At 39.7% G+C, this 25,525-nt stretch overlaps 1 protein-coding gene across 10 annotated transcripts in view; it reads right to left on the bottom strand.

Annotated features, from left to right (window-relative positions):
- FOXP1 (forkhead box P1) overlaps positions 1-25,525 on the bottom strand; it is a 613,036-nt gene that overhangs the window by 365,590 nt on the left and 221,921 nt on the right. For all 10 annotated transcript variants that reach the window (XR_010662980.1, XM_065933291.1, XM_065933292.1 and 7 more), the window contains one exon: positions 19,532-19,627. The gene's annotated coding sequence lies outside the window, so the exon portion shown is untranslated. The remainder of the gene's footprint in view (positions 1-19,531; positions 19,628-25,525) is intronic.

Below are 25,525 nucleotides of genomic sequence, written 5' to 3'. Positions count from 1 at the left end.
ACGTGACCTACACACAGAAAGGCTACAGAGTCACAGGTTTAGCAACAACGAGAAAATTGCATTTTATTCTTATTTGCTAAAAAAGCGTATTTTTTTTTTTTGTCAAGGAACATGTTTGTATTGAGTTAGTCCATGTCTACACAGAGTATGAAGAATAGAAATGCAATACTGATTTACATCTGGGTAAGTCAAAGCCCCAGTCAACCTGCTACTAAAGACAATGTTGGTTTGGCCTCAACTGGACTCTACTGCTTGCCTACAGTAATAAAATGCATGGGACAAGTAAGGCATCCATCCTTCATTTTTCTTTACCAATGTAAATGTGGCCTCAATGTCTCCATCGATGTCAGAAAGTCATCCTGTTATAAAACTAAGCCTTTTTGTCAGTGTGTGTAATTTTTAAACCCTAGAGCTCAATGAAGTCCTGAAAAGAGGTGACATAACAAGTGTTCACTTTTTAAGACAGTCTTCACCTAAAAACAGTCCTGAAATACGTGAGACAAAAACTAACAGAACTTAAGTGAGAAACAGACAATTCAATACTAATAGCTGGAGACTTCAATACCCTATTGACAATAATGGACAAAACTAGACAGAAGATTAACAAGAAAACAGAAGACGTGAACACTAAGAACCAAACAGACCTAGCAGATACCTATAGAAAGCCCCGCCCATCAACAACAATAGAATACATACTCTTCTTAACTGCACATGGGACATTCTCCAGGAAAGATCATAAGCTAGGCCATAAAATGGACCACAATAAATTTCAAAAGACTGAAATAAAGTACATGGTCCAACTCAAATGAGATGGATTAAAAACCAGTAATCCCCTGGTGGCTCAAAAGGTAAAGAATCACCTGTGATGCAGGAGACTGGGGTTCTCCCTGGGCTGGGAAGATCTCAAATAAATACCTGAGTTAATCAACTGATTAAATCTACCAGTATATTCTAGAGTTTGATTCTCCCACTGTAAGACTAAGCAAATTTCACGGCAGGCATTTTTAACTGCAAAAATATAGGTTTGAAGTTCTATCAAGCAGAAAGTTACTTATGTGTTGAAGCTTTCGGTAGAACATGATTTTCTTCTTAATAATTTCCTAAATGAAGAAACTGAGGTAACATACCAAGCTAACAGAATGTACAGTTTCCCTGATGGCTCAGTGGTAAAGAATCTGCCTGCCACTGCAAGAGACGTGGGTTTGATCCCTGGGTCAGGAAGATTCTCTGGAGAAGGAAATGGCAACCCACTCCAGTATTCTTGCCTGCAGAATCCCATGGACAGAGGGGCCTGGCGGGCTACAGTCCATGGGGCTGTCAAGAGTCGAACACGACTTGCAATTGAACAACACAGCTTTAAAACATCAGTTTTCTGAATTTGAGTCTAGTAGTTTTTCAGCTACACAAATAACTAGCCTTGTGAATGTAAGTTTTTCATGGCTTATGATATCAACATGCTGTTATCAGGCAAACCTTTGGCTTATACTACTGCCATTCTCCTTCCCAGATGACCACATGCATTTCCATGTACACATAAGGAATTAAAAATCTACTCTGAAACTCATCAAAAACATCAGGCCATCTCTCCTCAACGAAGCACTTACTGAAATATTCCAATGACAAGACAAATGACCTCTACTGTCCCTGCCAAATCATAATAGATGATTTGGAGTTGGGGGAGGGAAAGGAGGAATGAGGTAAAGACAGAAAGTAAGAGAAGCAAGGATAAATTCTAGTTCCCAAAACTTCACTGAGTTATGGGAGACCACACGAGATGGCCTGGGTAACCTGAAATTTTTAACCTAGAAAGATAGTGGAGCAAAGACCACCTTCTTGCTGGTCAGATGATCTAAAAAGGCATAACAGGGACTACTTTGCATTTCTAAAGCAAGGAGATCTGACTCAAGTGTAAAATCTACCATTTTGGAAAAAAAATTATTTTGAATTAATTACAGACTTGAAGAAAGTTTCAAAAATAGTAAGAGTCCTATATACCCTTTACCAAGCCTCCCCTAATGGTGACATTTTCTATAGCTGGAGTACAATATCAGAACAGGAAAATGGCACTGGTGCATTGCTATTAACCAGACTCTAGACTTCATCCAGTTTCATGCACTTTTTTCCCCATAACTCCAGGAAGTTTAATGGTGCTAAACTCTTTGATCCTCATTTACTTATCTATAACACAAAAGTAATAAGAGTAGCTACTTCAAGATACTTGTAGGTATTCAGTAAGTTAGAGCTAGTACATTACTTACAGCAGTAGCTGACATACAATAGAAACACGATAAATGTTCGTATTATAAATATTAAACAAGACTTTTGGGATTTCTAGTTCTGTTCTGACATATTCCTCGAGGCCTTTCCTACTACCCACTAATAAAGAGACGGCATCTGCCACCATTTATAGTTTGACTAAACCCAAAGGACAAAACACTAGAAAAATAACAGGATGTAGCCTACTCTAAGGCTTGAAAGGAACTCTAACTCAAAATTCCTTTTGGTGTGCACATACTTGGATTTTTAGAAACTTCATTTTTCCAACAGTGGAATGACTCAAGTACTACTGAGGATGATTTTTGAAGTCTCTGGGGAGGGGGAGAAGGAGTCGACTAATGAATTAAAATAGCTGAACCTTAAACCATTATCTAAGAATAATCTACTTTAAATGGCTTTGCTTCCCTATTCACGGGGTGATGGGTAAGTTTGGAATTTTTTTTCTAATATATGTTTTTAAATCTTACTGAGACATTAAAAAAAGAAACCACACAGATTGAACACCAGCCTGGGTCCACCATACCACAGTTTCTAAGACTACTTGCGTGAACACTCAAGGGACACAGGGCTCTTTAAGAAGCGAGCTCTATAATGGGTCATGACTAGGCTTCTGTTTGGATCACTTTTCTGTGTATGTGAGAAAAGGGTTCACATATAAACAGCCAGTTCCAGGCACATTCAAGGCTCTCCAATCTGGGGGCCATCAACACTCCTGTCAAGCGCCGGTGTGAGCCCATCCAAGATCCTTCTGGCTTTGGCACTGCAGACATACGCCAGCACCCACAATGCGCTGGGGCCCTACCTCCTTCACAGCTATATTTTAAGGACACAAGTCTAAACACTTGTGTTTAATAATGAGGAAAGAAGAACTTCACTGGATTTTTCCCCCACCGTTGAAGTTTTCAAACCTTGAGAATGGATGAAACAGAAACTTTAAAGATTTTTTTTTTTGTCTTTCTTTTTTCTTTTTGCAAATCAGCTGCATTTTCAAAACCTGCCACCCACAAACAGTCTGAAATACTGAAGTGTCTGCTCTGTTTCTATCAACAGACATTATTTGGAATCACTTAAAACGACAAAATAATATGTCCACTAATCAGCCAAACAGCTAGAGTAGACATCTTTGGTTCATTTTAATACTCAGATGTGTCTTCCTTGCTTCTAAAGTCAGACCAAATACAAATCCTATCTGGCTAGTTCTGGCACTGGTTTCACATTAGAGCAAGCATCTCTAACCAAGTGATCTCCAAGGAAATCCCTTAGTGTTAATTATTATAGGATCACAGGAAAATAATTTCACAAATAAAAGACTTGATCTAACTCCACATACATCAACTAACTAACCTATAAACCTTGGTTTCTTGATTTCAAGATTTATTTTTAACTGGATCAAAGAAAAGACCTGGCAATATGTGGAAGCAACTTTTTATATTATAAAATATACCAAAATGATCAAACCTGGTTTCCTACCCGAATTAAAAAGATGATGTCTTTAGCTTTGTGGGCCACTATCCTCTGTCCAGTTCTAACTCCCTTTTTCTCGACATGAACATATGCTTCCCTTAAAATTACTTCTTTTTTCCTACCCTGGTGTTATGCAAGATCCCTGCTTATTTTGGCGATAGAGACAAAATAAGAAGAGCCACCCAGAGTTCTTCATTCCAAAGGGAGGAGCTTCCCAAGAAAAGCAAAGTTGTGCTGCTGTATTTCCTTTCAGCGCTGCCTAAGAGCAAGAGGCATTCTTCAGTGGGGAAATTCAGGACAAAAAAGGGGGGCTGCTTTTGAAATACTCACTAGAACCACGAATGGCAGGTGTAGTTAAGGACCACCTAAAGGTTCACAATCACTAAATGCTCTTAAAAAAAACAAGAATTGGCCAGAAAAAAATATGAGTGAGGAGGTTAAATAGGCGCAACATGCAATAAGAAAAGATGCTTTTCAAACAAAAAATATGTGACACGGAGATGCCTTTCATTTCAGAGAGAACCCAGGAAAATCTAAACTCTCAGATGAAGAAAGTGAACCTTGCCTTTATTTGTATGCTCAAAATCCTCACAAAAATGGCCATGAGGCCTAGGTGAAAGCTCTAAAAACTAAGGAGGGACCTGCATGCTTCTACAAGAAAAACAAAGAGAGCCTTGCATATAGGATATTGGTTTCAATGAGGAAGGAATGCCAAAAACAGTGTAAGAATTAAGCACTCACATAATAGATCACTGTGAGCAACGCACTCCTGCAGATGTTGGAGGGAGTGACCTAAGCCTCACACTTGGAAAGGTTGTGTGACTGGAGCCATGATATATAAAGTAAGACCCAAGCGCCAAAGTTCTGATTGAGCCAGGCAAACGTGGCTGTTTTTGTTGGGTGGAAGAGGCATTTTTTTTTTTTTCACCAAGCAAAGAATTACGGTAAACATCTGCTAACCATGGCCACAGAAGGGGTGGTTGTTTTCATTCAAGGTCATTTTAAAGGAATAAATGTAATTAATAAAACCACAGAGTCACAGTACCCAACCTTCCAATAAGGCTACTTGCTTCTGCCCACAGACCTATTTATTAAAGAAGTACTTAATTGAGAAAGTTCTCTGACGTTGCCATTAACACTTTGTGAGGACCCACTGATGTGGGGCAAGAATATTCTGTCTCAAGAGCTACTTGAAAATATAACTGGACTTTGCTTCTTATCTCATTCCTTAGGCAACTGTTTTTCAGAAGGTTCTTTTACTCTACTGGCAATTTATTATTATAATACATGCATTATTTAAGTAACTAAAGTCCTATTAGAAAAAATTAACATTCCAATGGGTTTACCTCACACATAAAAGTCCCAGAAGACTTCTCTCTGTCAAACTACCTCTTTTGAAAATGACTAAGAATTCCTATACTCTAGAATGGTTTGAGTTTTAAAAAATTCCTTATTTGGTTTGTTCTTTGGGAAGGAATGGGGAGGTAGGGAAACTGAATTATTCAAGCCGTCATTCAAATCTGTCAAATTGGAGCTCAAAACATCATTTTACCTTTGAACAACCAGCCACAAGCTCCTCCAAAATAAGTATCACCTATAATTACTACTAAATATTCCCAATTAAAAGAAAATAATCAAATTCCTAAAAACCCAATTTCCCTTTTGAGTTAAGCAAAGTTCTGCTCTATCTACAGAGGGTCTTCTAGCCTTATAAAAGCCAGTTTTGCATAAACTGGTTGCTTTCACTGAATCAAGTTAAAGAACTAAGGTTTTCTATTTCTGACCTGTGGTCACCTCAACACAGCCCATCAACAGGATACTAAGTTCACTGAATATAAGAATACATATTTTCTCTCTGGTTCTATTTCCCATGAAACTAGAACACAGCAACTCATAAAGCTCAGGATTTAGTAAGCTTATTAAAAAAATAAATGTTAAGTTCATCAGCTCCATTTATTTTCATGGTTGCAATATCGGACAGGGTCCCAACTGTTGAACTAGCTCTAAGAGCAACCTGGAGGCGAGAGGCTGTCACTGTTTTGACTTTTCCACCAATCGGACTCCAACAAATACCTATTCAACACCTCCTAGATGCCTGTGATGAGTTCAGAGTGTGTGTGTGTGTGTGTACGCGTGCATGCACACAGACAAATGCACATGCGGCTATGTGTGTAGAGCAGGAGAGACTGAAGGCTAAGATGCTGTCTTCTGACTATTACTGACACTTCATAGAATCTTGAGGAGAAATTAACATAAATATCAGGGTTTACTGCATCTGGAAAATTATTCTCAGGTTTACTTATTTGTTCATTTTCCACAAGGCTTAGTGTTAATGAGCTAAGAAAAGAAAGAAGGCAGGCAGAGATAGAGCTAGAGTAAGCTAGCAAGGTTTTGATACTCCAACTGCCCTTAAGTGATGATGAACTATTAAATAAGAGAGAGGAAGGACTACGGAGGCCCAATCTTATTTAATAACTGTCAATGCCTTCAGCCATGAAAGACAGCAAGCCTTAATGTAACCCACTAATTCCTCCCGCCAACACAGTCAGGATTCATTTCCACAGGTAAGTCCAGTATCAGAGGCCACTCTGGTCAGAATTGGAAATATAACCATGTATCACTACACTAAATTATGCTTAAATGAAAATGCAATACATCCATCATATTTGTATAATAAAGGGATTAAATCAGTTATAATTTTCAAGCTTTAAAAGAAAATTCCAAGCTTTTAAGTCTATTTCCAGCAAAAGATAATGTGACGAATGTCATAATAAAAAATAACTTTGTTGGAGGAAATAATTCTTTATCCTTTAAAAATTTTCCTTATTAAATGCATCATTTTAACTTAATGCATTTCTACATACTTATCCCTAAATGCAAATTTGTTTTGATAAAATGAAGAGCCTTTTAATCCAAATTGCACAGTGATGCTTCTATGCTGATCTGCTATAACTTAGTAATCAGAGTTAACAGACTGCCTAATTAACCAAGTCATCATTTGCCAAGATCCAAATATGGGATGAATTGTGGGCCAAGGAGAAAATATGATGGACATGAAAATTATTAATTCAGGAAAGCATTAAAAGCATGTGGAGTTAAAAGTTCTTTGCTAAATCTTACCATCTTTAACATCCTTAATTTTTATAATAGAAGTAATATGTAAAAATATAAAAATATATTCAGAGTAATATGGAAAAACATTTTTAGGTCAACTAGTTATTAGTCACTAATACAATAAATTACTTTGATAAGCCTTTGACAACCTAAGGGGTAAAAATCACAGACAAGCCCTGAAAATAAGTAATATCCATTATGTGCTTACGAGGTGCTGGCATCATGCTCACTATTTCACACTGATCAATATGTTTATTCTCCACATGACCCAACGCTTGAGAAGGTACTATTTTTATCTTCAGGTAATAGGCCTGAAAGTTGAAATTTAGAATATTTACTCTTTTTGTCCACAAGAATATATGAATAATATATCTAATTAATAACTATCATATTATTAAATATATAAATATATCTAATTAATAATAATATCTAATCCTTTCAAAATTCTTAGAAAAGTGTAATTAAAAACTCTATTACTTTAACTCACCAAAATTTTACCCATGGAAACTTTATTAATTCATATTTCTCATGTACTTATTAGCAAAAAGGAACACTGGGGTAACCTGAAAGATGCCATATGGCCAGTCTATACAAAGATCTTTCATTTACAGCTATTTCCCATCACTAATATCACTGATATGGCCTAAAAGACATGTACTGAATATATTTTAATATAATCATGGGCTAAGATATTTTATAAGCCATTTTCCCCAAGTCATTCCAATCCAATCAATACAAATTAGTCCTAGAGGAGGTAGTAAGTCCACCAATCTGATCATTTCTTCCTTGGCTAGTTGGCAACTCCTACTCATTCTTCAGGGTCCCAGCCACACCTCCCTCTTCTAGCACTCCCTCCCCAACCTCATATACACAATCCATCAATATTCCTGCGCCTCCTCTATCACTGTATTTTAACTGACCTTTCTGCCCACTTTGTAGATATAAGTATGTTGAAATCAAAGACCTTGCTTTAGGACCTACAATAGTGGCAGAGGGTAGACGGATGGCTGGACAGATGGGCAGATAGGAGTAGAGCAATGAATGATGCCCAGGCTCCTTGAGGACAGAGGCATGGTAGTATTTTTTGAGGTAAAACACACCTCCTCACAGTAAATGTCAGTGGAGATGCCCAAGTATTAGACAGACACCTTCATGAGGAACATCTCAGATGACACTCGTGGGTAGCTGGGCTATAATATATTTAAAGGTACCTTCCAACTCTGTAATTCTTTGTCTTTACTATTCATCAAGTACCGTGCCTTTCTGAGTGATCCTGGACAAGGAAAAAAAATAGTCATAAAAGACATGACTGGTACAATGGGATCAAATTTGAATAGGGATTGACGTTAGACTATAATTTATTAATACTGCATCAATATTATTTCTTAATTTTGATCATTCCCTGGTGACTCAGATGGTAAAGCATCTGCCTGCAATGCGGGAGACCTAGGTTTAATCCCTGGGTTGGGAAGATCCCCTGGAGAAGGAAATGGCAACCCACTCCAGTACTCTTGCCTGGAAAATTCCATGGACAGAGGAGCCTAGTAGGCTACAGCCCATGGGGTCATGAAGAGTCAGACACTACTGAGCGACTTCACTTTTAATCACTGTACTGTTGTTATGAAAAAGAATGTCCTTGTTCTTAGGAAAAACCCAGTGATTTATTTAGGAATAAAAGGGTATGACATCTGTAATCAATTCTTAAAATGGTTCTGAAAATCAGTTATGTATAAGTATAAATATGTGTATGTATATTCTAGAGGCAGATGGATGAAAAATGGTAGAGCCAAGGAGCAAAATGTTGAATCTAGGCAAAGGATTTCTTTTGGAAAATTCCTTAACTACTCATGCTACTTCTCCGTAAGTTTGAAATTATTACAAAACAAAAAAGGGCCTCTTTGTGTTTTTTTTTAAAAAAAGTACAATATGCACTCTATCTTCCTAAAATACTGTCCCCCTCTTCTGAGATCAGCACCCCTTTCACCCACTTTCCATCATCTTGTGCAGATGAAAGGTCATTTACCTCTTGAGACAAGCGCATGACCCACTCCATGCTACAGACCCCTCACAGCTCCCCCCATCTAGCCCTGCTCCAACCAGAGAGAGTATTTCTGTGACAGGCACATGGTACACAAGGGATCAATCACAGAACCAGCAACATCCAAATTTTATGGGAGCTGCTAGAACTCGTCAGAAAAGATGCCTTTCTGCTGGAGTTTGTATGAAAGCAGACTGAAGAATGGTTATCTGCCACAGTCTGGTCAACACTTCCAGGAATGAAAGAAACACAGAGCATCGCACAGCCAAGATTCTGAGACCAAGACTCGAGAGCATGATCCGACCCCTACTGCAGATGCGCCTGAGCTCACTTTACTAGCCAACTTTTCAGAATCATGAGCCAGTTAATTCCTCTTTATGCCTGAGCTGGTCACAAGTGTTACCCAAGAGATCTAACAAGTGGTGGGCTCAGTACTTTAAGACACAGATATTAAAAATGGTCTGCTGTTTGTGTGAACAGAGAGATTACAGGTACTTCAAACCCCTCAAGTAAAAGCAGCATAATTGTTGGTCTTTTGCAACTGGCTTTTATATATAGTGTCAAGTTAAATATTTTATTTTTTAAAATCTATCCTCTCTATTTTTGAACATCAAAGTCCTTGGCATACGGCTTCTGCCTCTGCGACTCTATTGACCAGGCAACCAAAGACTTCCTAATTGTTGGCCAGTGTTACCTCTAAGTATCCAAATCTTCACCCCGGTAAATTAACAGCCTTCAAAGTGAATGTATCTCAACAACTAAAAACAAAACAAATTCTGAATCTGCTTGCTGGGAAGAAGTCCCAGGTACAAGACTGCTGCTTTGGGAAGGGGGCCCTCTCGATTGCCACACTTTTCCATACAGGTGATTGAGCGGAATAAATCAATCATTGAGTGGTCAGAGGCTAACATGAAATAAAATGAGGGCTGCAGAGATGAGGTTAATTAAAATAATGTACCAGAGAAAAATGACTCAAAGATCTAGAGAGAATGTCTTAACAGGCATGCCCAGTTAAAGACTGGAGAACGCCAATTAAGTGGCTGTCCTTGTTCTGAATCGCACCAGGACATGCTTTTATTTCCCATAGCTCTTGTACTAGCAAAAAGAATTAAAGCATTTGAAAAAGTCTACCAAGATTAAACAGATCCAGTTAGCTGACATGGAAGCATGAAGTCTCAACATGCAGCCCCAGAGTGAAAAATGCATGTTAACACAAAACCATGCTTGCAAAATTAATACCCTGAGAAAATGCCTACAAGGTGAAGACAATATGGTGTAGTGGTTAGGAGCCATGGCAAGAGAGGAAGGGTAGCTGGGTTCAAATCCCAGCTCGATTTGTAACAAGCAGAGAAGTCTGAGGGAGTCATTTCACCTCAGAACACCTTGGTTTCCTCATCTGTAAAACGGACTTTTTAGAATTGTACCTGTCTCATAGAGTTTGTGTGAGTTTATACATAAGCTCCCAGTAAAGGCAGCTATTATAGGGTAGACGTCTTACAAATTAAAGTGTTTCTCCTCACTGCTGGTTTTTAGACTTTCTCACTATTAAGTTTTCCGGCCTGAAAATTCTACTTTTCTGTCTCATTATTTAGAAGAAGAATGGGGAAACTACATACACCAGGACTGGTAATAACATGAAATGCAACCTTCTTCTGGGCATTTACAGCTACAGAAAGCCAAGAAGGTCTAAGCATGCTTTATTCTAGGTTTGTTTTTTTTTCCCTCTTTTGGGTGTTTTTGTTTTGGGGTATAGTTGCTTTATGATATTTTGTTGACTTCTGCTGTACAATGAAGTGAATTGGCTATATTTGTGTGTGTATATATCCCCTTCCTCTTGGACATCCTCCCACAACCTCCATCCCACCCACCTAGGTGACCACAGAGCACCCAGCTGAGCTACCTGTGCTATGCTGCAGTTGTCCGCTTTTCACATGCTGGAGTATATATGTCAATTCCAATCTCTCAATCATCCCACCCTACCCCACGGTGCTCGTGTGGCCATTCTTTACATCTGCATTTCTATTCCTGCCCTGCAAGTAAGTCCATCTGTACTATTTTCTTATATGCATTAATAAATGATATGTGGTCTTTCTTTCATGATTTACTTCATTCTGTATAACAGACTCGAGGTCTATTTACATCTCTACAAATGACCCAATTTTGTTACTGTTTATGGCTGAGTAATATTCCATTGTATGAAAATTCCTTAGGAAACTAAAAACATAACTACTATATGACCCAGCAATCCCACATACCCCGAGAAAAACATAATTCAAAACAGAGATGCATCCCAAGGTTCACTGCAGTACTATTAACAATTAAGACAGGACATGGAGGCAACCTAAATGCCCACTGACAGATGAATAAATAAAGAAGGCGTGGGAATTTTACACATTGGAATATTACCCAGATTTTTTTTTTTTTAATTATGTTTAAGAACTGAGTCAGAAGTGGAGGAATGCATTGGTGTCACGGGTAATGAATGATCTGGGACATATATGGGCAAAGATGAGGTACCATCTCTTCTAATTGGAACACTCAGGGTAAAAGATGAATGACGACCGTAAGAGGAAGTAAAGAGAAATTCAAGCCCCAGAGCATCATAACCAGACTCGCCAGGCCCTGAGAGGTACACTGAACTGGACCCAGAAAACACAGCAACATTTCAAAACATCAGAGAAAAACCCTCAGAACATTCTTAGTCTTTCCCGCTATCACTCACGCATCAGGATATTGAGAAGAGGGCTGCATAAGGGCTGATCCAGGTTACCAGGATTCTCATGTAAATAACATGAATGAAGTCTCCAATTACATGGATTGGTTTCCCCGTTTGTGATTGCTGTTTTAGTTTCTGAAATGGTATTTGGCAGACAGGGATGTTGCATGTTTTTCAAGATGGAAAAATCCTGGGTCTTTGCCACTCCAAGGGTTGTTATAAGTCTAATAAAAGTTTTTCCTTAATCATTTGCTTCACTTAACTCCTGCTTATTGAACTTTACATTTTTTGTTTCTAAAAAGGGTACTAGGAACCAAATCTGATGCCCTAAACTGTATTTCGCTCATGCTTTTTTTTTTTCAAGTTGAGAGGGTACAAATTATAAATCAAGAAAAATTCATGGTTCTTTTATTTGATAACCTTTCCACAAATAAAGAAGAGAGAGTATGATTACATAAATGCCATCTCTTACCACTAAAAGCTGTGGGATACAGAGAGAGATAAGTCCGTCTCTGTGCTTCGGCTTCCACCCAGAAAACGCACAATGAACAGCACAGTTCAATCTGGCCCAGCGAACAACACAACAACTGTTAACATACCCTCTGCCTTACGCAAGTGAAAGAAGTCAGAGCTCAATGAAAGACATATATTTCTACGTCCTTTCAATATAGACTTGAATTTTCTATCAAAAAAGAACTATGCAAACTTTTAGGACCAATCCATCAAGAGTGCAATTTCTTTTTTAATTAGAATTTACAGCCAACTTAAGACTTGGTCTATAACAAGGCAGGGGATCAAACAAGCTCTGATTAACTTAAGGATGAAACATCTCCCCAGGCAGGCAGGGTACGGATACTGCAAGACCCTGAACTCCGCAAACTCACAATGGGTTTCGGATGCGGATCAGGCTTCAAACACTGAGCCGTCCCAGCATCTGCGGTTTATAACTGGCCTGATCTGAAACAGATCCCTAACATCCAAGAGTCAACACGTCAACAACAAGAGTAAGACAGTTCATCCCACTCCTTGCTCATGTTGCACCTTTTAAAGTTCACTCAGTGCGTGAAATGAGTGACTCTAGCAGGGAGTTAAGGCTCTTCATCATCTTTTCCCCCATTAAAATGATCGCAAGAGAGTGCAATATGGGTTTTGCCAGTGAGGTTCCCAGTACTGTTTTGATAATCTTTCTAAGTCAACAGCGTCATGATTGTGCTCCAGTCCCTATACAAAGCACTGTACACATATTATTTCACTGAATCCTTGCATGAACACCATGAGCTGAGGCATGCTAGTTCCCCACCCTCAGGTAAGTATACTGAGAGGGGAGCAGGGAGAGACATGTGTCCAAGAACAAAGAAACAGGGAATGAGAGTGATGGGATTTGAGCTTGCAATTCAATGTCCTTAATTACCTTGTACTGCCCACCATAAGCTTTAGGACCAGACAGCAAATGATTCTGTCTTCATGGGGAAGATAATGTATAACCCTTTCCGGATGGGACACACAGAGTACCCAAACCTCGTACAATGTAGAGAGGAAGCTACCAAGAGAAAACCCGGGGGGTAGGATTCCACTCCTATAATAAAGGCGACCTGGACGGGTTTCTTTGTTTTCTTATTCTCTCACCCTGATGCAGACCTCTTCAGTTCAGTTCAGTTCAGTTCAGTCACTCAGTCATGTCCGACTCTTTGCGACCCCATGAATCGAGCACGCCAGGCCTCCCTGTCCATCACCAACTCCCCGGAGTTTACTCAAACTCATGTCCACTGAGTCAGTGATGCCATCCAGCCAACTCATCCTCTGTCGTCCCCTTCTCTTCCTGCCCCCAACTCCTCCCAGCATCAGGGTCTTTTCCAATGAATCAACTCTTCACATGAGATGGCCAAAGTATTGGAGTTTCAGGTTCAGCATCAGTCCTTCCAATGAACACCCAGGACTGATCTCCTTCAGGATGGACTGGTGGGATCTCCTTGCAGTCCAAGGGACTCTCAAGAGTCTTCTCCAACACCACAGTTCAAAAGCATCAATTTTTCGGCACTCAGCTTTCTTCACAGTCCAACTCTCACATCCATACATGACTACTGGAAAAACCATAGCCTTAACTAGACGGATCTTTGTTGACAAAGTAATGTCTCTGCTTTTTAATATGCTATCCAGATTGGTCATAACTTTCCTCCCAAGGAGTAAGCGTCTTTTAATTTCATGGCTGCAGTCACCATCTGCAGTGATTTTGGAGCCCCGAAAAATAAAATCTGACACTTGTTTCCACTGTTTCCCCATCTATTTCCCATGAAGTGATGGGACCAGATGCCATGACCTTAGTTTTCTGAATGTTGAGTTTTAAGTCAATTTTTTCACTCTCCTCTTTCACTTTCATCAAGAAACTTTTTAGTTCCTCTTCATTTTCTGCCATAAGGGTGGTGTCATCTGCATATCTGAGGTTATTGATATTTCTCCCGGCTATCTTGACTCCAGCTTATGCTTCTTCCAGCCCAGCGTTTCTCATGATGTACTCTGCATTTAAGTTAAATAAGCAGGGTGACAATATACAGCCTTGACGTACTCCTTTTCCTATTTGGAACCAGTCTGTTGTTCCATGTTCAGTTCTAACTGTTGCTTCCTGACCTGCATATAGGTTTCTCAAGAGGTGTTTCAGGTGGTCTGGTATGCCCATCTCTCAGAATTTTCCACAATTTATTGTGATCCACACAGTCAAAAGTTTTGGCATATCAATAAGGCAGAAATAGATGTTTTCCTGGAACTCTCTTGCTTTTTCGATGATCCAGTGGATGTTGGCAATTTGATCTCTGGTTCCTCTGCCTTTTCTGAAACCAGCTTGAACATATGGAAGTTCATGGTTCACGTATTGCTGAAGCCTGGCTTGCAGAATTTTGAGCATTACTTTACTAGCGTGTGAGATGAGTGCAATTGTGTTTGAGCATTGTGTAGTTTGAGCATTCTTTGGGACTGGAATGAAAACTGACCTTAGGTGGTATGAATTACAAAAATCCACAGGGAAATCCCAAATATCCTCTGACCGATTCAATGAAAGCTGACTGCCAGCCTGCCTACTATTGACTGGGCACTGTCGGCCACAAGGAAGCCACACTCAATCAGACAGACCTACCTGCCCCTTGCTTACTGCCTGGTAAAGAGGTTTATTTAGAAAGTGCCAGAAGCTGTAGTAAATGAAACACACAAGGGTCTTGGATGCCTCAGAGTAGGGGGTTGGGGGCGTGGAGGGAAATCAACTGTAATGTGGGTAGTCAGGGAAGGTCACTTCAAGAAGCTGATATTTGAACTGAACAAAAAAAGATGAGAAGAGGGGTTAGCCCTGTGAAACACAGAAGTTGTTCCAGGGAAAGAATCCCATGGTCCAGAGGCAAGAGAGATTTTATGACATCTGAACCTGGTAACAGTGTGTAAATAAAATATTTGAAACCACAGAGCAAAAATGCAGTTTCCACGAGTCTCTTGAAAAAGCAAGATCTTCAAGTCATCTCTTTCACAGAATCAACTACTCAACAGACAGGCATGCTTGCTAAGTCGCTGCAGTCCTGTCTGACTCTTTGCAATCTAACGGACTATAGTCTGCCAGGCTCGTCTATCCATGGGATTCTCTAGGTAAGAAGACTGGAGAATTTCTTCCTCCAGAGGATCTTCCCAACTCAGGGATCAAACCTGCGTCTCTCAGGTTCCTCACTCTGGCAGGTAAGTTCTTTGCCACTAGCTCCACCTGGAAAGTCCACTCAATAGAGAGCCATGGTCAAGTCTCTGGGACACGCTGCCAGCTGAGCCGTCTATGAGTACTGCTGACAGTCTCAGTCACAGTCACGCAGCAGCTTCTGTGTGCAGACACCACTATCCTCCAAGGGCCAGTCCCAAGATGTGTGAGGGACCAGAGGCTGCTCTGTAGACTCAGCACAGAGGCAGGGCCGGGGATGGGGCTAGGCCAGACCAACCTTGTGTAGTGTCAGCCTGCATGAGTGAAACCTTGAGTTTCAGATTATCATCAGCAATATCAACTTGAAATCAGTTAGTGAATTCTGCTTGCTAGGCAGGCCCATTGTCTGAGTAAGTAAAAAATGGAATAAAAAAACCACTGCATGCCTCTCAGGGGAAACTGTCAAAAGAGGACCCAGGGATCTAAGTCCTGTTAGCCGCTGTCTGCTCCATACATGGTTGCAGTGTACTTGACACTGGGCATCAAAGTCACCTCTTGGGGCTTCGCTTAAACTTCCAAGTGTATGCTAGGCAAGACGTGATGATTGTGAAATATACACTGTCTGCCAGTAAAATAAGAACCAATGAACTAACCAGAGGATGGTAAAAACTCCTCAAAGACAGGGATTTCCACCACCTCATCCCGGGTGTGTGGCACAATACTGACATTTTTTACCAACCAGAAACTGCACTAAGCTCTTTACACATACCATCTCAGTAATTTGCTACAGGAATCTATCTCCTATCTCTATCCCCATTTCCCAGATGAGGAGGCCAAGGCCCAGAAAGGTTAAGTAACTTACCCTCCAGGTTCACTCAGCCAGTAAACAGAAAAGGTAGAACCTGAATCTCAGCTGATTTAATTGCAGTGTAGACCCTCTTGCCCATATTGCTCTCCTGTATCTACAGCAGGCATTCAGTACATGTCTAGGAGTGCATCAGCTACCATGTCCCACGAGCATCTACCACTAGTATAGGCAGACTACATTAGGAAGTAAAGGGAAGTCTCATTCAGCGAGATAGTAATTGTCACAAGAATAAAGTCCAGACCAACCTGGAATAGAGAAACGAGAATGATTCACAGGTCGCCCCCATCCTCCAAGGGAAGCTTTCACCAGATATACAGCAAAACAGCAAAATCAGAGATGCAGAGCAGAGAGCATTGTCCAGACTCTGAGAGACAGTATAAAGTCATCAGTGACAGCCCGCACACATACTGGGAAGAACACAATTAAGTGAGGGCCAGTATGTCCTAGGACCTCACACTGGCACTCGTTCAGTTCAGTCGCTCAGTCGTGTCCGACTCTTTGCGACCCCATGAACTGCAGCACTCCAGGCCTCCCTGTCCATCACCAACTCCTGAAGTTTACTCAAGTTCATGTCCATTGAGTCGGTGATGCCATCCAACCATCTCATCCTCTGTCGTCCCCTTCTCCTCCCACCTTCAATCTTTCCCAGCAACAGAGTCTTTTCAAATGAGTCAGCTCTTCACATCAGGTAGCCAAAATACTGGAGTTTCAGCTTTAGCATCAGCTTTTCCATTGAATATTCAGCTCTGATTTCACATTAGTACTCAGGCTTTAACAAAACCTTTCATCCAAAGGACAGAAAATCCATTCACAAATTTGGCTGTTTAAATTTTGGTTGATAGTTCTCTTGAGACAGAAATTTCTTTCTTAGAATTTGCCATGGCACTTGCAGTAATAATATTATAGCCCTAAAATATTTACTGAGATACGTATCTCTGCTGAGAATTGAATAAGCTGAAGTTCAAACATACATATAAAGTTCAAGTAAGATGTTACACACACCAAATCAGTAGAAGAAAGAAGGCATTCATCAAAATAAATAAAAACTAGACATGGAAGAAAAACTGATAGCATGATCCTATGTAAGTAACCACAATTGTTGCTCAATAAACATACACCCTTTCTTCATTACTACTAGAGCCTGGAATTGATCTAGTACATCAAATTCTTCAAGTCTAAGGATGTAAGTATCAGACACTCTTATGTTAATGGTGACTAAAATGATGTAAGTAGAAACCATCGAGTAAGACTTCACGGAAAGTTATTTAAAGAGGACTTCCTCAGCTGGGAAGGCTACTCTTTTTACTTGCTGTAATGTTGCCTCTTTCAGGATGTAGAAGTAATGACTGGAGAGGCAGCAGCCATAATGTGACCTTGAAAATAAACAACATTTGAACAAGCAAGCAGAGATGGCACAAAGACAGGAAACACAGATTGCTCTCCCCTTGATATCTTTTATGACAGAGAAAATACTACCAAGCTTTTAAAACTTACATACTTGCATGTGTTACTAGAAAATCATTCTTATCTGATATAAAGACATAAAAACATAGCTAAAGATTATCCTACATTTTGTCAGAAAAAAAAACTAGAAAATTCATGAATTGAGATTCTGATTACCCCTCTATTCATCAAACTGTTTGTTTAAGTATGACTTTCTCTCTTAATTAGTACCACTAGTCCAGGGAAGCATATTTGCTGAACCTGTCTCTATGTTTTGACATGCAAGACTTGTGAAATTCAAACACACTTGGAGACATCCAAAGCTATTTTAAAGGTGGAAGATCTGAAAACACTCTCCAAATTTGATGATTAAAGGAAATTTAATAGTTTCTCATTGGCATTTGATCTTTAGCCTTCCATAATGTATCCATATAACTCTTCATTCATATTTGCTACTAAAGCAACATTTCAAAACTGAAGGAACATAGAGACAAACCACATGACTTAGAAAATAAAAGAGCTTTCCCTCACACTGATCTAGCTCATGAAAGCCCAATGTGATTAAAAGCGTGAAGCAGAATGATGGTCTAGAGCATCCATTACATTTGTAAGGAATTTCAAAATTTTCAAAGTCCTTTCATGTACATTATGTGATGATTCATCCTTACAACTACATTCTACTCTTACCTCAGTAGCAAATGCAGGTGTTTTTTTAATTCCCATTTCATTCTGATAAACTGTTTGCTCAAGATTGCTCAAGACTGCTACCCAGTGAGCTATCTTGATTCTAGGTCATTTATCTCCTTTGATGCATTAGATCAGTTCAGTTTAGTCAGTTCAGTTCAGTCGCTCGGTCGTGTCCGACTCTTCCGAGACCCCATGAACCACAGCACACCAGGGCTCCATCACCAACTCCCGGAGTTTACCCAAACCCATGTCCATTGAGTCGGTGATGCCATCCAACCACCACGTCCTCTGTCGTCCCCTTCTCCTCGCGCCCTCAACCTTTCCCAGCATCAGGGTCTTTTCAAATGAGTCAGCTCTTTACATCAGGTGGCCAAAGTATCAGAGTTTCAGCTTCAGCATCAGTCCTTCCAATGAACACCCAGGACTGATCTCCTTTAGGATGGACTGGTTGGATCTCCTTGCAGTCCAAGGGACTCTCAAGAGTCTTCCCCAACACCACAGTTCAAAAGCATCAATTCTTCCGTGCTCAGCTTTCTTTATAGTCCAACTCTCACATCCATACATGACCACTGGAAAAACCATAGCCTTGACTAGATGGACCTCTGTTGACAAAGTAATGTCTTTGCTTTTTAATATGCTGTCTAGGTTGGCCATAACTTTCCTTCCAAGGAGTAAGGGCCTTTTAATTTCATGGCCGCAATCACCATCTGCAGTGATTTTGGAGCCCAGAAAAATAAAGTCAGCCACTGTTTCCACGGTTTCCCCATCTATTTGCCATTAGATCTGGGGTCTACAACCTATGGCCTTTAGGCCAAATATGGTTCTTGACCTGGCTTTGCAAACAAAGTTTTATTGGAACACAGTTTATGCCCATTTGTTTATCTATTATCTATGGTAGTTTTATGCTACATCAGCAGAGGTGACTAGCTGCAAGAGACACTACAACACACTACTCTCTATGCTGACCACAGTCCATGAGGTTGACCATATTTACCATCTGGCCCTTTAGAGACAAAATTTGCCAACCCTTTATTGCATCACACTTCCATACATGTGATCCAAGTTACAAATCCTATACTGCAAAGCCATAAAGCTATCATGGAATGGAATAAACCTATTCCTGCTGGTTTTGGAACTCATGATAGATAATGGGGCATTCCATTATCTTCTGAGGGATTACTACCCCCAATATCATGTCACCTGCAAGGGTGGATGGCACTTTTTGATCAGTACACAATACAAGTGCTGTTTGTCACTTACCCTGAATTTTTAATGTGTCTCACAGCCATAAAAAGTCTGGAGGTCACTGGTTGAGGGCATGCATAATGCCACAGGACTGCAACATACAGAGGGACACTGAAAGCAAAAAAAAACACCAAAAACAGAAGAGGTTAAGCAAAGGAAGTGAAAAACTTTAATGCTTCAAAAGTAACACATTCGTGTAAGCCTCAGGTCTTCCTTATTGACGCATGGCTTTCACGTTCAGTATATAGTGGAGGATCTGCACATACAAGCATCTATTTTGTCCTTTCTGTTCTAGAATCAGCACTCTGTTAGCTCCTAATCTGAGCTCTGTACACAATTATAGCAGAAAAGTGTGAAACATCATAGAGCCAAGTAAAACTGCCGCTCTCAAAGGCATTTTTATTTACTTAGGAAGTTTGATTCCTCTAACTCCAAACATTTCTAGCTTGGGGGTGTAACTTCTCAGAACTCCAGTGTTACCTCATCCTGAGAAATAAGGGTAAGATGATCCGTAAGTCCTAATGAAGATTTTCCTTTGGGTTTTGGTCTTTAGTCTCTCCCAGTGTGTCCAGTAGAAGCACCAGAGAAGACACAGACCCACACATGTGTGTAACATGCTTATGTGCACACACACACGTACATAAGTACCTTATTTAAAAGAAAAAAAAAAGACAAGCTATCTCCTTTGCATCCACACACCAACTCTCACTTGCGAAAGGCTACAGCTCTTTCCCACCGCATCTGAACTGCAGAAGAAGGCTGTGACCCCGCAGCTCCATCAGCCTGTGCGCACGCTCAGGTGTGCTGAGACGGTGCATCTTCGTGGCTGGGGTGGGTATTTATGAGGGGAGTATTCACCAAACCCACTGCCAAGTAAGCTGAAGTGGCTGACAGACAAGCTAACTCATCCTCAAGCGGGTTCAGGAAGTTTCTGAGAATAGCAGTGAGCAGCAAGGTTTTCCATGCCAGGCCGCTTCTGCTCAGATCCCTGAGATGATGATGACAGCTTAGAACCCTGAAGACAACAGGAGGGTCCTGCTCCGGGGGAAACGGAACTACAGGAGGAGCAAAAAGCATGACCTCTTCCCTGTGTGTGTGTGTTGCTTCCTCGTAACAGTACACTCAGACAAGAGTCTGTGAACCTACGTGTCTTCTAATCTAATCAGACAGAGAAGTTGAAACCGAAAAGGAGATGTATGAAGCTTTATGATTTGAATAGTCGTGTATCTCCGGAAACTATGTGGGCTGTCTGTCTACCAGGGCTCAGAGCAGAGTTAGCAGTGGGGCTCCCAGGGACTGCTTTTTCTTGATAAGAGAGAAACTCAGGCCAGATTGGGCCACACTCTGTTTTCTAGGTATCAGCTATCAATGTGAATATAAACTGTTTGTCAAATACATTACAGCTTCAGAGTCATCATTCTCATATGAGTTTAACATGCTGTGTTAGCATTATTCCCCTTCAACAAGGCAGCTTAAGAGCATGATAAGAATGCATCAAAAATATTTTTCCAGATAATTTCAGTTGGCAAAGTTCAAACTTAATTGGTGACCTCATTAATGAGCAACTGCCACCACAAGAAAGAGGACTGTTGTCATGGACTCATCAGAGCAATGAGATAACGAAGTTAATTATATTGTTTCCAATGGATTTACACTGGCTTCCTCTCAGGGCCTACATTTTCCAGACATTCGGTATGACACTCCATGGGTTTGCTCCTCTTCAAAACCCATCAGCTGTGGGCTTCTCTGGGAAACGTCGGCGGATCACAGCCCTCACATCAGGGCAGAGCAATTGGAAAACTTTTCTACCCTTTATTATCTACTTGTAAAATGTTATAAGCCTGTAAACTAGTTAATTTATGAGCCATGTTAATAATTTGCCCGCACTTGATCGCAGGTTTCACAAACACGGTTTGCAGGGCTGTGGGAGGATAATTTGCAGGTCCAGCTCCTCTCCTAAGGGGACACTGACTAATTTGACACAGTAACACGATGCTGATGGTGGGGCACACTAATGACCACACTCCAGGACGCGGCTGTCAGCCTGTCGTTCCGGCGAGAAGCCAGCTTGCTTTCGCCACAGCTCGGTACACGGTGCTCAACTAATTATTCAGACCGCGACATTAATGAGAGTCTTGTGTTTATTTTCAACATACTAACCAGCGTTTAGCTTCCATTTGTCGGATATGGTCACTGATTAAAATGTGGTTCATGAATAGTAAATCTGAACTCGAATATAACAAAGGATCGCCCGAGAAAAAATGAGGAACAGCTGATTGGAAAACCATCCTTGTCAATTACTTGTTTTCGGCCTCAAATTTCGTCAAGGACAAAGTGACAGGTAGTAGGAAATGCCAAGAGTTCCAAGAAAAGTGAAAGGAATATTTTTAATCACCTATGGCCATGTACAAGCTTGACTCTTCACCAAAGCCACAGAATCACCTTAAGGTTAAGAGCAACTTCTATCTCAAATACACTTCACCACCTTTATGGTACTGAATAAAGATTTTTTTAAAGCTACTTTTTTTCATGGAATGACCAAAAAATTGGTTTGCTTTTAGTGTTCTTTTCAACCTTACAAAAGTTTGATGAGACTGTCTCAAACATGAGCTTCGCGAACATTACTAAATACAACTGTGTTTTTTCCAAATCTATTGTAAACCTGTACTCTTAAAGGTCTTTTAAAAAGTGTGCTTTAATATCCTCTCATGTGTCTTGTTTCCAGTCTACTAAACCTTGCAATCAAGTTCTTTCTACTTTAAATTAAATTTCTATTTTGGTATGATAAATTTTGTCCTTCGTTTAATGGTGATTATAATCCTAAAATATTCATATAGTCATCATTTAAAAGGAATAACTTTAAAAAGGTGTGCATAGATCCACGAGAGGTATTAAAAAATTGAAAATGGTCCTGATCTGGTTCATTCTAAGATGTGCATTTTGAAGTAAATGATAGTGGTAGTATTGCAACAAATGTTCTATCTGTCCACGTGGATAAAAATTCCAATCAACACTGTGTATGACTTCTGCTTTTACAGTACAGCAAAATAAATACAAGTCCACATAGACCACTTTGGGAATGAAAATGCCACTGCATGCAATATTTCTTATGCATGTATCTCTAAACCGACTCTATGAAAGACCTGTGATTTCACAATGCCAAACTATGTAAATGGCATACAAAATGTGGGGGAAGATTCAGATCCCAGGTGAATTTTAAAAATTTATTTAAACAAGTATACAGATCGATTGTCCCTACCCAGCATGACTGTCTCCCTATGTTATTTACACAGGTACCTGTGAAAGAAGGGTTCTGGCATTACTAGTGTCAATCTCTGTGCAGTTTAGGCCTTAAGTATGTGTCCTGCTAAATAACTCAAGAAGATGTGGTCAGGCTGGCAGAGACTGGTTAAATGTTCATCAAATCTCCACCCATTTCTTGGGTGCACAGATGGGATGTATTTCCAGCTAGGTGGGTCCTTGCAGCTGAGTTCTGGCCAAATAGATGAAAGTGGGTGTGTTACTTCATCCTGACCCAGAAGCCTCCTGCACTATCTCTAATGCCCTCTCTCTTCCCTGGGTTGTGGGCCCAGGGGTCCGGGGCAGAACTCCAGCGCCTGCAAGATGGTAGAGTCACTGGGTGATAAGAGTCAAGGTCCCTGAAACACCACATGGAGCAGACCACCACATCCCAATCCCCACCCCACTAGATGGAGGTGGCTCACAAGTAATACCTACATTAGGAAAAGCCTCCGAGACTCAGAAATGTTTGTTACAACTGCAAGTATCTCATATTCAAATACACAGACCTTTTCTAATTTGAACCTGGTTCCAAAATTATACTTGATTCTTAGGAATACCACATGTAAATTGGTAAATTTGGAAAAATCCCTAAAGGTATGTTACAATTGTGATTATCAGCTCCTCTAATCACACTAAGCCTAGAAAAGAGAAAGGGGACAGCCAGCTAATGTGCCCCCAAATGTGTCAAGTGTATCTTTCTTCACTTCATCTTCACATAGCCTTGTGAAGAGATCCAATTCCCAATTTATGGATAAGAACACTGAGCCTCTAAGAAGTGAAATATGAGCTGATGTTAGGGAATGTCGATTCAGCAGACATTTTCTTAGGTGAATGCCTCTTTGGCTCTTAATATCCAAAATTTACAGAATACACTTATTTCTAACTCAACCACTTTTGGTTGTTGCTTATAAAAGAACAAAGTTCATGACATGCTCTAAAATATAATACAATATTTTCAATTAAAAGTGTGAGGAGAAAGTGCCCAGTGCCAATATAATCAGAAGAACGCCAGAAACTTCTACAGAGGTTTTGAAAAGCCAGCAACAAAAGGTAAGTGTCACAGATTTTCTTGGTGATTTAAAATAAAAATCCACATTAAAAAAAATAATAACAAATGCATGTTGAGGCCATATTAATTGGTAACAAATCAATATTTTAAACATTTTTACATTCTTAATGTGATGGTTATGAAGTATATATAAGGCACTTTACTATACTTTGGTCATATTTGAGAACAGGGGTTAGCAACCTTTTTCGTTAAAGGGCCAGACAGTGAATAATTTAGACTCTGTAGCTTTGGCAGCAGTTCTAAGTTCCCTCTGACAATTACCCTGCTCTCCCACTGCAGTAGGAAAGCAACCAAAGGGGAAAAGTAGACAAATGGGTTCTGTGTTCTGATAAAACTTTATTTACAGAAGCAGGTAGTGGGCTGGATGTGACCCCAGGACCATAAATTGCCAACTGTTTTTTCTTTTTTCATCACCCTACTTTTGTTGGAAGTATAATTTGACTTATTTTATTAGTTTCAGCTGTTAAACACATTATTTTTATGTATTACAAAGCGATCATCACTATCATTTCTAAGGCTAACTTCTGCCTTAGGAAATTGATTGGAAGTTTTACACACTGCCATTTCTCCTATGTAAAGTAATGGGAAATTGTGCCACTGTAACAGAAGAAAACGCTGATGATTCTTCTTAACCAGCATAATCAAGTCCTTGTCTTAAGGTAAAGGTTACAACAGTCACTTTAAAATAACCTTATAATAAGGACTTTTTTTAAAAAAAACTAAGAAAAATAAATAATTTGTAGATTTAAAATGTCACTGCAGAAGGGTGTGCTGGGAGCAAGAAATGGCAACCTCTGGAAGTTCCAAAATCAGGCACAAAGTTCTCCCACATTAGAATCAAAGAGTTTTCTTGGATTTGGAGGATGTTCTTTATTAACCAACTTCAGCATAGGAGCTACATGTCCAATGATAGGATATGCCATAAAAAAAAAACTCATCAAATATCTTCTGTTATTCTCCTAAGAAAGTAAAGTTGTTGTAACAATGTTCACTATTTTTTTTGGATGGCAAAGTTCACAGACATATACAGACAGAGAAATGTTTTAAAAAAAAAAAAAAAAAACTCAAGTTCCCCATTAATGTTTTATGACAACAGTGAAGTATACAAGATGGTTCAAGACATAAAAGAGATAAACTTTATCAATCTATTTTACCTAAAATGTCAATCCCAACAGAGTAAAAAAAGCAAGTCAACGATAGCCCAACCAATCTGACAAAAGAGTATCTTATAGTCATTAAAATAATTATGGGAATAGAGAAATGTGTGCAGATGATTGTTATAATGTGACATAAAATAAGCAAGATAGAAGAATCATAACTAAAGTAGACTCTCAATTGCACAAATATTAAATATATGCATCAGAAAAACAAAAAATAAAATGGACAGAGTTTGCCTTGGAGGAAATGGGATTAGGTGCTATTTTTCTTTAAAATAGTTTATGTTTTTATTTTCCAAAACAAAGCAACTTCTCCAATATTGGTTATAGAATATGAAAAAGCTATCTGAACTTCAAAAAGAGGAAGACATTTGTCATGCATTCATTGACACTCGTTCATTAATGGCTTGATTGCCTCTTTTTCAGACCAGAAATGTCTCAAGGGCAGAGATTCGTGACATCTCTCATGTCCCAAACACA

Source organism: Muntiacus reevesi, chromosome 4 (assembly GCF_963930625.1).
Source record: "Muntiacus reevesi chromosome 4, mMunRee1.1, whole genome shotgun sequence".
Taxonomy (NCBI): Eukaryota; Metazoa; Chordata; class Mammalia; order Artiodactyla; family Cervidae; genus Muntiacus; species Muntiacus reevesi.
Note: the sequence above shows the minus strand (reverse complement) of the source record. Positions and strands in the feature narration are given on the sequence as shown.